Below are 12,750 nucleotides of genomic sequence, written 5' to 3'. Positions count from 1 at the left end.
TAATACAGAGAAGGCGAGCAGGTGTGGCCGCGTAGGCCTACATTCCCAGTATTCTGGTGGATGCTTGGGAGTATATGTGTTATTAAACAAATAGTTTGTAATCTAATTAAACGAGGCTTCTGCTCTTTTCTATTCATTCCTGGTAGCCATAAAACACACCATGTCTTTCAACACTTATCGAGTATGATGAAGTTCCCGTGTGTGTTCTTTATAAATTCTATACTTGCTGACAAGGTGAGAATTGCAAGGAGTGTCCTTCGAACGTCCTCGTTGCCTTCCACCGTACTTTGGCAGCGCTTGCACGCTCCAGGCTCACGAAACGCCGATGCGCCATAGAAGTCAGGAAGCTCACGCAGGAGGGGGGCCAACTGAAGCTCCTCCCTGCCGTTTTCACTCTGTCAGTGACTGTTATGTTCGAGTAGCTTGAGAAGACCGACCGCGGCGGTTGCTTATACTTCCGCGCGTATGACCGAGAAGATACGCTTGCCGGTTATCAGGAGATTCGCGTACACTCTTAACCCGAGCGTAAACGATAAGGGGGCCAGAATGACTTTCCGTTGTCATTGTCACCCTAGCTATTTCCCGAACCTTCTACGGTGGAATATTTGAGATGACGTGCATAGTAGATAAATAGCCGAGCGCAGTATTGCCGATTCATCCAGTGATTCCTTTTCGCGACAGCCAACTGTTACGCCGACGCTTCGTCGCTTGCTGCTGCAGCGGTCGACTCTGGATGCTGCTTTCTTGATGTGTGTGCTCCTTTCTCGTCTCTGGCACATGTTCCTCCGCATTAAATCTTTAGTTATTAGGGGCAAAGCTCCTTAGGGTCTAGCCTTGTCCGTCCAACGTCCGTGCTCACATCGATTGCCATCCCATCTGTTTTCTTAAAAAAAGAAAAAATATTTGCGCAGTCGACAGGATTTGAACCTGTGCGGGGAGACCCAATGGATTTCTAGTCCATCGCCTTAACCACTCGGCCACGACTGCGGTACAAGTAGGGGGCTTCTTGGATATGGTAGTAACTCAAGAGCTAGGGATGTCATGGATGAAACGTTGCATGTAGCCGCTGAACGTCTATACAGGAGAGGGCGCTGCGGTCAAATGCGTATATAATCGCTTTAAACTTTGCATGCGTTGGCTCAACGTTTATAGAAGAGAGGGCGCTGCGGTCAATTCGTATATAACCACGTTCCATACCACACATTCTCTTTCTGACATGGATGAAAACGAACGAAAAGCTCGGCATGCTACGGCTCAGCGTATCAGCACCACCAGAGTTTCGCCCCAATAAACAGCATTCACCACGTGGAGATGCGGTCATTTTTTTAGTTCTTCGCATCGTTACGTATATCAACGAGGACGCGCTCCCAGTGCATCGGCCGCCGTACTGGGTCTCCCCAAAGGAAATAGAGGCCATTCATGAACAAGTGCAAGAAATTCTCAACGACGACAGCATCCGGCCGTCAAGCAGCCCGGGGGCCTTTCCTGTCGTACTGGTGAAAAAGAAGGAGGGAACGCTTCGAGTAGATTACCGGCGGCTCAACGCGGTGACGAAGAAAGACGTGTATCCGCTTCCTCGTATCGACGGCACACTAGTGCGGCTGCGCCACTCTCGATACTTTTCGTCAATAGACCTGAAGAGTGGCTACCGGCAGATCGAAGTCGACGAACAAGACGAGACTGCCTTTGTCACGCCCGATAGACTCCATGACGCCGGCACCTTTCCAGCGTGTCATGGACACCGTACTGGCAGACCTCAAACAGCAGAGCTGTCTCATTTACCTCGACAACGTCGTGGTATTCTCGGCGAACTTCGACGAGCACCTGCGACGCGGCGGGCCGTTCTTCAAACAATCACGACCGCCGGATTCATCCTCAAGCCGACGAAGTGCCGGTTCGCCTATGGCGAACTGAAGTACCTAGGTGACATTGTAAGCAACGAAAGTGTTCGTCCTGGTTCTGAAGACTCGCGACGTAGCGGCATTTAAACCTACCACCGGCACGAAGGCCTTCCGAAGATTCTTGAGACTTTGCGCTTACCACCGGCGGTCCAATCGGGATTTCGCCAAGCTTTCTGCGCCGGTCACACACCTCATAAAGGACGCTGTAAACTTCGAATGGGGAGAAGAACGACAACAGGAGTTCGACGAGCTAAAGCGACGACTCCAATCGCCACCGATTCTTGGCCATGCCGACCAATCAGCCGAAACAGAAGTTCACACGGACGCCAGCAATACAGGACTCGGCGCGGTACTGGTCCAACGATAAGAAAGTACGGAGCGCGTGATCGCCTACGCAAGTCGGGCGTTGTCGAACGCGGAACGAAATTACTCGACAACCGAGAAGGAATGCCTTGCTGTCGTCTGGGCCATCAAGACGATTCATCCCGTACTTATACGGAGAACTTTTCGAGTGGTCACGGACCACCACTGCTGTGCTAGTTAGCCAGCCTGAAGGACCCGTTGGGACGCCTTGCTTGATGAAACATTCGGCTGTAAGATGCCGACTGCCTGTCCAGAGCCCCCATCGAGTTAGCTACCGGTAGTGCTAAAAACGGGCGACGGTGATCACTTTCTCGGTGCAATGAGCGTTAACGGCATGGTAGCGCTCCAACGGGGCGATCCTGAACTGCGCGCGTTGATCTACCACTTGGAGGGACGAGAGGGTACGATTCCCTGAGCCTTCTCACTTGCCTTTCCAGGATTCGCCATTCGGAAGGGTATTCTCTGCAAAGAGAGCTTCGAGGACAGCAACTCGACATGGCTCCTAATAATGACCACAAGTCTCCGAGAAGAAATCTTCCAAGCCTGCCATGACAACCAGACATCTGGTAACCTGGGCTACAGCAGAACACTTGCACGGATTCAATGAAAATACTGCTGGCCCGAGCTCCCGAAGACTGTGCACCTCTACGTTCAATCGTGCCGCGAATGCCAACGACGCAAATAATCACCGGCGAAGCCGGCAGGGCTGCTGCAGCCAATATCTTCCCCGGCTACGCCGTTCCTGCAGATCGGAATGAACTTGCTTGGACCATTCCCACCATCGATGCAAGGAAATCGGGGGATCATCGTCGCGACCGATTATCTCACATGGTGAGCCGAAACAAAACCACTCCCGTCGGGACATGGCCAGCTTTCTGGGACATGCCGGCCTAGTTCCTGACTTTCACGCCACGTGGCGTATCAACCTTGAACGGACTCTGAAACGCCGGTGCGTCGGTTCACCGCTATCTTAACCTCCTTTCTTATAGCTCGTTCCCCCTCACACCCTTTCATCTTTTTACCTAGCGACCGCATTTTGGAAGAAAACGCTTCATCACGCGTCATAGGCGTAGAAGCCTATCGGTGGGAGAAGCGAGGTTTGGGGGGAAGTGTTACCTACTATTGTAGAGTCAGTGCTGTATTTACCTCAGCTGGTACTATACGCGAACCCACACTAGATTATTCTAGCGAAGAAGTGTCGGACGCTCGACCACGTGACAACGCGCCCACCAATCGTGGCACGAGGGCGCGTTGTCTCGTGGTGCTTTTACATTTCGCGTGCGTTCTTTTTAGGCCGGAAAAAAATAAGCAAGCAAATCCTACCTAGGAACCCTAAGCCTACCATGCTTCAAACACCTCAGTCGTGCGTCTCAGGGCCGTCCACAAGTTGCAAATATATTTCGTATCGCCTTATGCGCGAGCGAAGTCAAAGCTAGAAGTGCGAGCCCAGCGCTCTGAGTGTTCCTGTTTCGCACGTGTGCCTGTGGATTGCAAGCATTATTCAAGGCAGCCTGCTTGTACTTGTACCTTTGGCTTCGCTCGCAGGTAACGTGAAACGAAGTATAGATGTTTTTCGAAATTATCCAAGCCCAAGGAGCATGCTACAGTGTAATTTGACGTGACGTGCACCAGTGCGTTCTGACGTGCACACACTGATGGACGCGCGTGCAACGTGCCATTTGCTTAAAACTTTTGGTTTCAAATTACCGCTCCAGACGGCAGCATACAGATCGCGTGTACCTACAAACACAACATGCTTCTTGATGATTGGGTAATTTTTCGAAATGTCTGTTAACTCCTTGACCTTTCAATCAATATTTGAAAAGTAGCTTACTTGTGTTCAACATCACGGTTGATGTTATATTGCTGAACCCATTTGATATGTTCTCCCGCTGTGACGACGAACTTGAGAATAAAAGTCCGTCCTAGACGCATGATTGAAATCAGTGCTTCTGGCAAGATGCTCACAAAAAATATCCATCGTCAACTGCAAACTAAGAATTCACTTTAGTGCCCCTTCAATCTGTGTTGGCGCTGGCTGTAAGTAACACTATTCAAAATGGTTTTTAAGAAAATTCGCCAATTCTATTTGTTTTACTAGTGGAACTTCCACGCACATGATTTAAAACACCATTTTGAATATATTAGGAAATTGGACGAAGAGCGTTGTCAAGACGCACAGAACATCGTGGAATGGATGTCGAGAGTGTCAAACTGCCCTTTATATGATGTATAAGCATGTCGATGCACAGTGTAAAATTTGAATAGTTCAGTGGAAAAACTGAACGCCTGGCGGTCCGATTTGTAATGAGGGTCTATCAGGCGAACAAGGCTACGAATCGTTATTCGCACGTCAGACCAGGTACAAGACTGACACGCCGCTCTTGAAAGCCCAGCACAGCGCAAGAAGACTAGTTCACAAACACACGCCCCGTTGGAGCCTGGGACCTTGCTAGTTTGCAGATAACTCATTCCACCAAAACACAAAACTAATCTTTATCTTTTTCTTTTTAAAGCATGTAGAATGTCGCGTTCTGCTTAAGGTTGCACGGCAATGACGCAAAAAAAAACAAAAAAACTTGGAGGACACTTAAGTTTCGCCTTTAAGAGTGGAACGCGATTGCGTTATCGGGGCCCATTCGCATCGCCTTCTCATTCGCTTCTCATGCTCTTGAGTCACACAACGACCTAGTTCTCATCACACAACACTCTTCGTTCCCAAGCCGTGCAAGCTGCCTTACGTGGCTAAGTGAGTAGCGTGCTGGCGCGCAACCGACAGGACGTGGGTTCAAATCCCGCCTAAGATTCTTCAAATATTTCTTCGTAGAAAATGAATTACCTCATAAAGTGAAATCATTTGAGACATGCGGCGATCCTTAATTCGCATTACATGTAGTCTTTTTATCACTTTCATTCCACGCGTGACGTCACGTTTCACGTGAGCGTTGTGCGTTGTTTGAAATTTCCGCGCAGGGTAATGTGGCTGTGACGTCATCACCCTGTCGACCAATCCCGGGCTTTCGCGTCACGCCACGTCAGCTTTTCTGCAACACGAGCTCATTAACGCTATGGCGTTAAAACACACTGGGAGCTGATTCTATTCACATGAAGACGCGCCGAAAGACGACAAGGCATTATTCCGCGGCAAGAAAGTGTTCTTTTAAACCGTTGCAGCCCTTTTGCAATAAAGCAAAACAAACTGAATAAGGGCATACATTTATCCTATCCCCGCACGGTGGTGCCGGGTACCAGTCTGTTCACTCCGCTGGTTGCGTGATAGGAAAACAACACCCAGTCGTCAGTTGATTGTGAGCGCGCATAAATGTCTATGACATTTTACCTACACTCGGGTTCACCCCTAAGCTGACAATGCGATGTAAACTACATGTTCATCGGACGAATCAATCGACTGCCTGTCGCTTGATTCCGCTTTACCCAGAGTGTGATCACGTGTGGCAAGAACGACAGGTGACTGGTCCAGCAAGTACGTAGCTTCCACCACACTGTCAGCTTAGGAGTGTTGACGAGGAAAAACCAATAAATGTGCCTTGAAACATCAGGGCCGGCTTGCTCGAACCAGCGTCTGAGATGAGACCCTGTGAAGGAAAGAAAGCCTGCCAAACACGGGGCGCGTGAGCATTTGAGACGCGACTTCACGCGCCACTCCGCTCATGCGCTAGCTTTGGCAGTGCTTTCTTTCAGACAGTCCCATCTCAGACAATGGTTCGAGCTAGGGTGCCTTAGTTCGAGCAAGCCGGCCCTGTTTTAAAGAACCTTATTCTTTTGTGTTTACATGCCGAATCAACGCAGAGCATCTATACTTCGTTTCACCTTCAGTCCGAGCGCAGCGGACGCTACGAGCCTACCCAGCCAATCCAGCGCCGGGAGAGTATCACGTGACCTTGTGGTTGGGCGGAGCGACACGCGGAGCTCAAGATCACGCGATACTGCCCCGGCGCTGGATTGGCTGGGACGGCGCGTAGCATCCACTGCGCTCGGACTGAAGGTGAAACTAAGTATAGCACAACCCAGCGAAGGATTGATGATTTATTCAGAAAACCTAGGGGTATTTTGACGTGCAACCAAAATGTCGTGGAGACAAGATCGAACAGCCACGCTGCTTCATGCGTGGGGGCAACAAACAAAAATTGCTTGTTTATTATTGGTCCGAGAAGCCCAAGGCGATTATTCACGATGCGCGAAGCGTAGGAAATAAATTTGTGTCCAAGTTCTCGCGTGACCAAAATAGGGGTTGGAGCGACGAGCTCGAGCCCACACAGTGGAATGTGGTTTTAATTTTTTTTGTTGTGTGTACCGCAACCATTGTTCTTATCCTGCGTAAAATTGAAAAGGACAATCGTGGTGACGCAACAGTCGCCATGGAAAACGAGGGACGTCTCTACAAGCAAGCCGATCTCCACGAACCAAGGCAAAGACCAGAGAAAGGAGCGCCATTACAGTAGCGAGGATCACATAAAGAAGCTTCATCAAGTCAAAGATGACGCTGACGTCCCTTAAACCGACGCGGACACAAACGAGCCTGAACGTGCATCCCTTGAGAGTCGGGACCATCCTACCCGCGGTCAAACGAGGAGAGAAGAAACACACAAGGCGAGCATCCAGAAGACGGCAAAGCGGCTGGCCATATTACAGGTGGCCAGGGAAGCCACAAACAGTCACCAGCGACCCAAATCACTCATGTGCACCGATTCGCCAGAAGCCTTCAGAAAATGCACACTTTTCTATTGGCAGGCCGGCGTCACACTTCAAATTCGAAGCTTCGTGAAATAACCGAGTCGTCATAGACTGGATCTCGGGTGACGAGGGCAATCCGGGAAACAAAAGGTTGAACAACACCGCGATTGCGCAGCAGTACGGATGTACCCACTCACTCGCGGTTCCTCGAACCGCGAGAAGATAGGCCCGGCATAGCGCGGTCTCAGACGAGGCATAGAGAGATGATCTGTTAGCCTGCAAACTCAGGCTAATCTCCCTCCTCCCACCAGATTCTCACCCAATTTCACCGGGCTAGAGCCGGTGGGAACAGGTGATTCTCAGGCGGCATCAGACCAAGACAGCTATCACCTATAATCACTCTTTTCTGGCAGACAAGGTTTTGCAGACCTACGGACCCAGACGACCTACGAATCGCCCCCAACATTGAACACTGTAGGGCCCTGGCGATATGTTCGCACTTCGTAAGGGACTGGGCCGGGGACTCGCGATATCGCGAAGCGTGGCATAAGCTCTCCCGAAGAGGAAACGAGGTTCACATCATACGAAGGATGGGCCCTCCCGAATATGGGAAGCTCTCATAGAAAACACATAGTTGAATCTATTAGAGTTTCTCCGTCTATGAGGGCTGGCGAAGCATATGTTGTTACCTTTTTCCCTCCCCCTTCCTTTCCTTTCACCCCATATGGCGTTAACCAAGAAAAGATGACATGAATCGTTTTCTGAGAAGCGATACATACATATTGTACTACTACTACTACAGGGAAACAGTAAATGCATTTTGTATTACGACTTATCTCAAAACAAACACAGATGGACAACAAACTCGAGAAAGCGCCCCATCTAGGTCGTTCTCCTTTCCATTAGATCTTATGTATCCCATCCAGCGTACTATGTTACATGCACGACTGTATTCATTCTTGCTTAATTTGTGCCTGGATTACTGCCAGCATGAAGGTATATGTAAAAATTCTATGTCTGTCTTTTTAGGTGTTGCTACTCCGCAAATTTTAATATTGTACCACAAATACTGGAACCGCGTGCGACAACACAACGTAAAAGAATATATATATTTATGTTAATACGTTGAGCAAACATATATAACCTCGAAAAACATATCTCGAAAGAAGGGCGCATGCCTAACCAATCTTCATTTGACATGTAACTACTGGGAGTAGCTATTTTTTTGGAATAGAAGATCAATACAGAGTTGTAAATTAGGCATTTATTCATTAAAATTCAAGATATTTCACTATATAAATATCAGAGCAGTAGTAAAGTAACTACGCTGTAATCGCGAGCAATATAATGAAACTAAGCGAGTAACAGTTTAGACAAAACCTCGAGACTGGGGAAAAAATGAGGGACGATACAAACACAGCGAGTACGTGGGTTTAAAGGCGCCTATCGTGTCTAAACAGAAAAAACTCACAGCCGCAATAAGATTATGTCTATGCGAACGGCATTCCAGCGGCTGATCTATTTTTTTCAGCCGGCTCTCCACCCGGATTCCCTACAATGACTCAGTGAACGACAATTTCGACTCTAATTGCGGAGGCATTAATCAAAATGCTAGTTAAATAGTTAAACCGATGGAGGTTGTCTCTATTGTGGAGTGTATTGACTGCGAATGCGCCAGCGTAATTTATGGATTAGACATTTTCTCAAACATGACACAAAGAAAAAAAAAAACAAAAAAAAAACATCGGAATTGTCAATTTCTGTCAATGGGAATACAAAGTGCTCGAACTCTTTGTTCTAAGGAAAGTAATATTTTTAGCATAGCTCATGGGTACAAACTAGTTATGCCTTCATACCGCTTCATAAATATTCACTGAAGTCCGGATCCTGTCCCGCGACCTTGTCTCCGAACGCACAAGCATTGAAGACCCGATTGCATTAGCCGTGATCGCTCCAGCCTTTTGTGCCGGAAAGCTGCCAGCGTAATCTAAACTCATCGTCGATAACAACGCCGACTCAGCAAAGATTGGTCAAGAGGGAAGCGACAAGAAATTAACGGCCATCCAAAATATCGCGCTATCAGTTCCATAATTCAGCTGTTATATAACTGTACTCCGCCTCACTAAACCCGCGCAATACAGCCAAAGTTACAGCCGTCGTAAGCGAATCAGAAGATCGAACATCGTCTGCTTTTTGCTCATGTGAGCGAACACCGCCAACGCGGACTCATGAGCCGCAGAGTGATAGTGCAGAGTGCCGTTTGATTTTCTGGTTGGCATGCGAGGCTGTAGCTTTGGCGTCACTGCACGGCTTTAGTGATACAGAGTATACACCTTTCCATCGCTTATCACCCGGGCGAAAAATGCCGAGTCACTCGGCTGTGGACGCAGGCACAGCGTACGATATTTCGGAAAGGGAGCTATTGTGCGTGCTCAGAAGGCGTTCCACAGCCCAGCAAAGAAAAATGGCAGCTCGCAGACGGCGTTTATTGGAAAGGTCTATAGATAGCGCGTCGAGCAAACACCACCTATGCTCTAATGAAAGCCTGTTAACTGTCCCCTCTTTATTAATGGAAGTCACCACACTCCAACGTTACCAACTTAGCGACTGAGCCTGACTCTGACGTCCGCACAGTGACTGAGCACGAGTCCCAACCTAGCCATGCACAACGCTGAGCACTCCTGTTCCATCTGTGCGTTAGCCCGGTTGTAGTATGATGGTGTCAAAATTCAAATGTGCAAGCCCTGGTGTTTCCATGCGCGTAGCATCCATTAAGGCTGCGGTCGCACCGCGGCCATCTTGAAGGGCAAGAGAAGAGTTTTTAATTTATTAAAAGCAACGTATAAAAAATGAATCAAAAGTTGCTACGCAAACATCTTTCCACTGTTCTTGGGCATTTGAGGAAGCAATGTAATAGTCATAGCTAAATTATTTAATTAAATAATTAGCGACAAATTATTGCTACGGAGTTCAAAGTTTCCTCCTCTAATATTAACGTTAGGAGGGCGATAATTTTACACTACACACAAGCATGACCGCTGAAGGCAAAAGTGGCTATCCGATTGGCGAGTTTGCTTTGCCTTCTTTTATTTTTTACAGAGCTCTCGAATAAAAGCGTTGCTTCATCGTGTGGCGGCCATGTTTGTGGGCACTGACTCAGCAAGTGAATAGACTATTGTGTCGAGGTGACCTAGATCAAGCTCCCTCTAAACCACTTTTGGTTATCTTTACGATTATCTTTCGCCCTGAGATAAATACAAAGAAGCCTTCGTTCCTCTCCTCTCGGCCAGCACGAAAAGAGAAAGGGTGACAGATCCATTTACTCTCGATCCCGTATTTCTGCAAAACGTCCATTGAAAATTGGTGAAAACGTCTTTGCGCACGAACATTCTGTGCCCTTCAGCTTTGTCACCATGACCAAGACTTTGCAATTTTTTTCCACAGGTTACCAGCTGAGCCGTACCTTGGCAAAACACTCAGCGGTTTGATCATTTCCATAAACGTAGGCAACTTCAGTGCCACGTACCTCAGCAACCAAGACGTATCTCGCAAAGTTCCCCGGGAATCATATTGAACAGTTACCAGGGTACATGTTTTAAGAATTTTCAGACGTCTGAGGCGTTCTCTGTAGGTTCCCAGCGGAGGCGCACTTCGCCAAAAAATGCGCGGTTCACTGCTTCGGGGAGAGATCTTGTCAAAGGAGCCTACTTCAGCGCTACGTATCTCGGCAACCAAGACGTATCTCGCAAAGTTCTCCGGGAATCATATTGAACAGTTACCAGGGTACACGTTTTAAGGATTTTCAGACGTCTGAGGCGTTCTCTGTAGGTTCCCAGCGGAGGCGCACTTCGCCAAAAAATGCGCGGTTCACTGCTTCGGGGAGAGATCTTATCAAAGGAGCCTATTTCAGCGCTACGTATCTCGGCAACCAAGACGTATCTCGCAAAGTTCTCCGGGAATCATATTGAACAGTTACCAGGGTACATGTTTTAAGGATTTTCAGACGTCTGAGGCGTTCTCTGTAGGTTCCCAGCGTAGGCGCGCTTCGCCGAAAAATGCGCGGTTCACTGCTTCGGGGAGAGATGTTGTCAAAGGAGCCTACTTCAGCGCTACGTATCTCGGCAACCAAGACGTATCTCGCAAAGTTCCCCGGCAATCATATTGAACAGTTAGCAGGGTACATGTTTTAAGGATTTTCAGACGTCGGAGCCGTTCTCTGTAGGTTCCCAGCGGAGGCGCACTTCGCCACAAAATGCGCGGTTCACTGCTTCGGGGAGAGATCTTGTCAAAGGAGCCTACTTCAGCGCTGCGTATCTCGGCAACCAAGACGTATCTCGCAAAGTTCCCGGGAATCATATTGAACAGTTAGCAGGGTACATGTTTTAAGGATTTTCAGACGTCTGAGCCGTTCTCTGTAGGTTCCCAGCGGAGGCGCACTTCGCCACAAAATGCGCGGTTCACTGCTTCGGGGAGAGATCTTGTCAAAGGAGCCTACTTCAGCGCTACGTATCTCGGCAACCAAGACGTATCTCGCAAAGTTCTCCGGGAGTCATATTGAACAGTTACCAGGGTACACGTTTTAAGGATTTTCAGACGTCTGAGGCGTTCTCTGTAGGTTCCCAGCGGACGCGCACTTCGCCGAAAAATGCGTGGTTCACTGCTTCGGGGAGAGATCTTGTCAAAGGAGCCTACTTCAGTGCTGCGTATCTCGGCAACCAAGACGTATCTCGCAAAGTTCCCCGGGAATCATATTGAACAGTTACCAGGGTACATGTTTTAAGAACTTTCAAACGTCTGAGGTGTTTTCTGTAGGTTCCCAGCAAAGGCGCACATCGCCGAAAAGTGCGCCTTTGCTGACGAGTGTAAAGTAGTCTTTCCCGCAGCACTCCTCTTTTTGTTGGAAAGATGCCTTTACGCGGCGGAAGCTACAGGTGTAATCAATTATCTCGCTGGGAACCTGGGATAATTAATATACATGAAAACTGCTTGCATATTTCGATAGCATAAATCTTCTAGAATATATACCTGCGGGAACTTATTGAAATATTGAGGGGTTGCTTTATTAACTCACTGAACGTGAAAAATAAAGCGAGATTTCAATGGCAGTCTATGGGGGAAATCACTCTTATTTCCTGGGAACCTAGAGAAAGAGTGACGAAGTGGTGAAAATTTTTCTGAAGTTATCAATCACAATGATCTCAATAATTCCGGGGGAACTTTGCGTGATTTTATTCGGATCGCTAGATCCGACTGTTTTTCAGCGATATTGCACACCTACCAAGAGAGGGCGCAAGTAGATCGTGTCCCAGAATCTTGGGGTTGACCGTTGTAAAAGTAGCCAAGTTCTTCATCGAGGCTATCGTCCTCAGGCATGGTGCTCCCGAAGTAATGATTACAGACCGAGGTTCGTCGTTTTTGGCACAGCTAACTCAGGAGATCCTACGCCTCAGCCACACCAGCCATCATCAAACGACGGCGTACCATCCGCATACGAACGGGCTGACAGAACGGCTAAACAAGACCATCGTTAACATTGTCGCCATGTACGTCGAGGTAGAGCAAGAGACGTGGGACGAGGTCTTACCCTGCGTCACGTTTGCCTATAACACGGCGGCTCAAGAGACAACTGGAGTTACACTTATTTTCCAGCTGGTACATGGTCGGAAAGTAACGACCATGCTGGACGCAATACTGCCGCTCGAGGCAGCTGACGATCGGAGTGACGACGCCCAAGTGGTTAGTGAACGGACCGAAGTCCGCCAGCTCGCCCGACTCCGGATTCAAGACCAGC

This window comes from Ixodes scapularis, unplaced genomic scaffold (assembly GCF_016920785.2).
Source record: "Ixodes scapularis isolate PalLabHiFi unplaced genomic scaffold, ASM1692078v2 PGA_scaffold3__209_contigs__length_174095766, whole genome shotgun sequence".
Lineage (NCBI taxonomy): Eukaryota > Metazoa > Arthropoda > Arachnida > Ixodida > Ixodidae > Ixodes > Ixodes scapularis.
The sequence above is the reverse complement of the archived record's forward strand: the minus strand, read 5'-3'. Positions refer to the sequence as shown.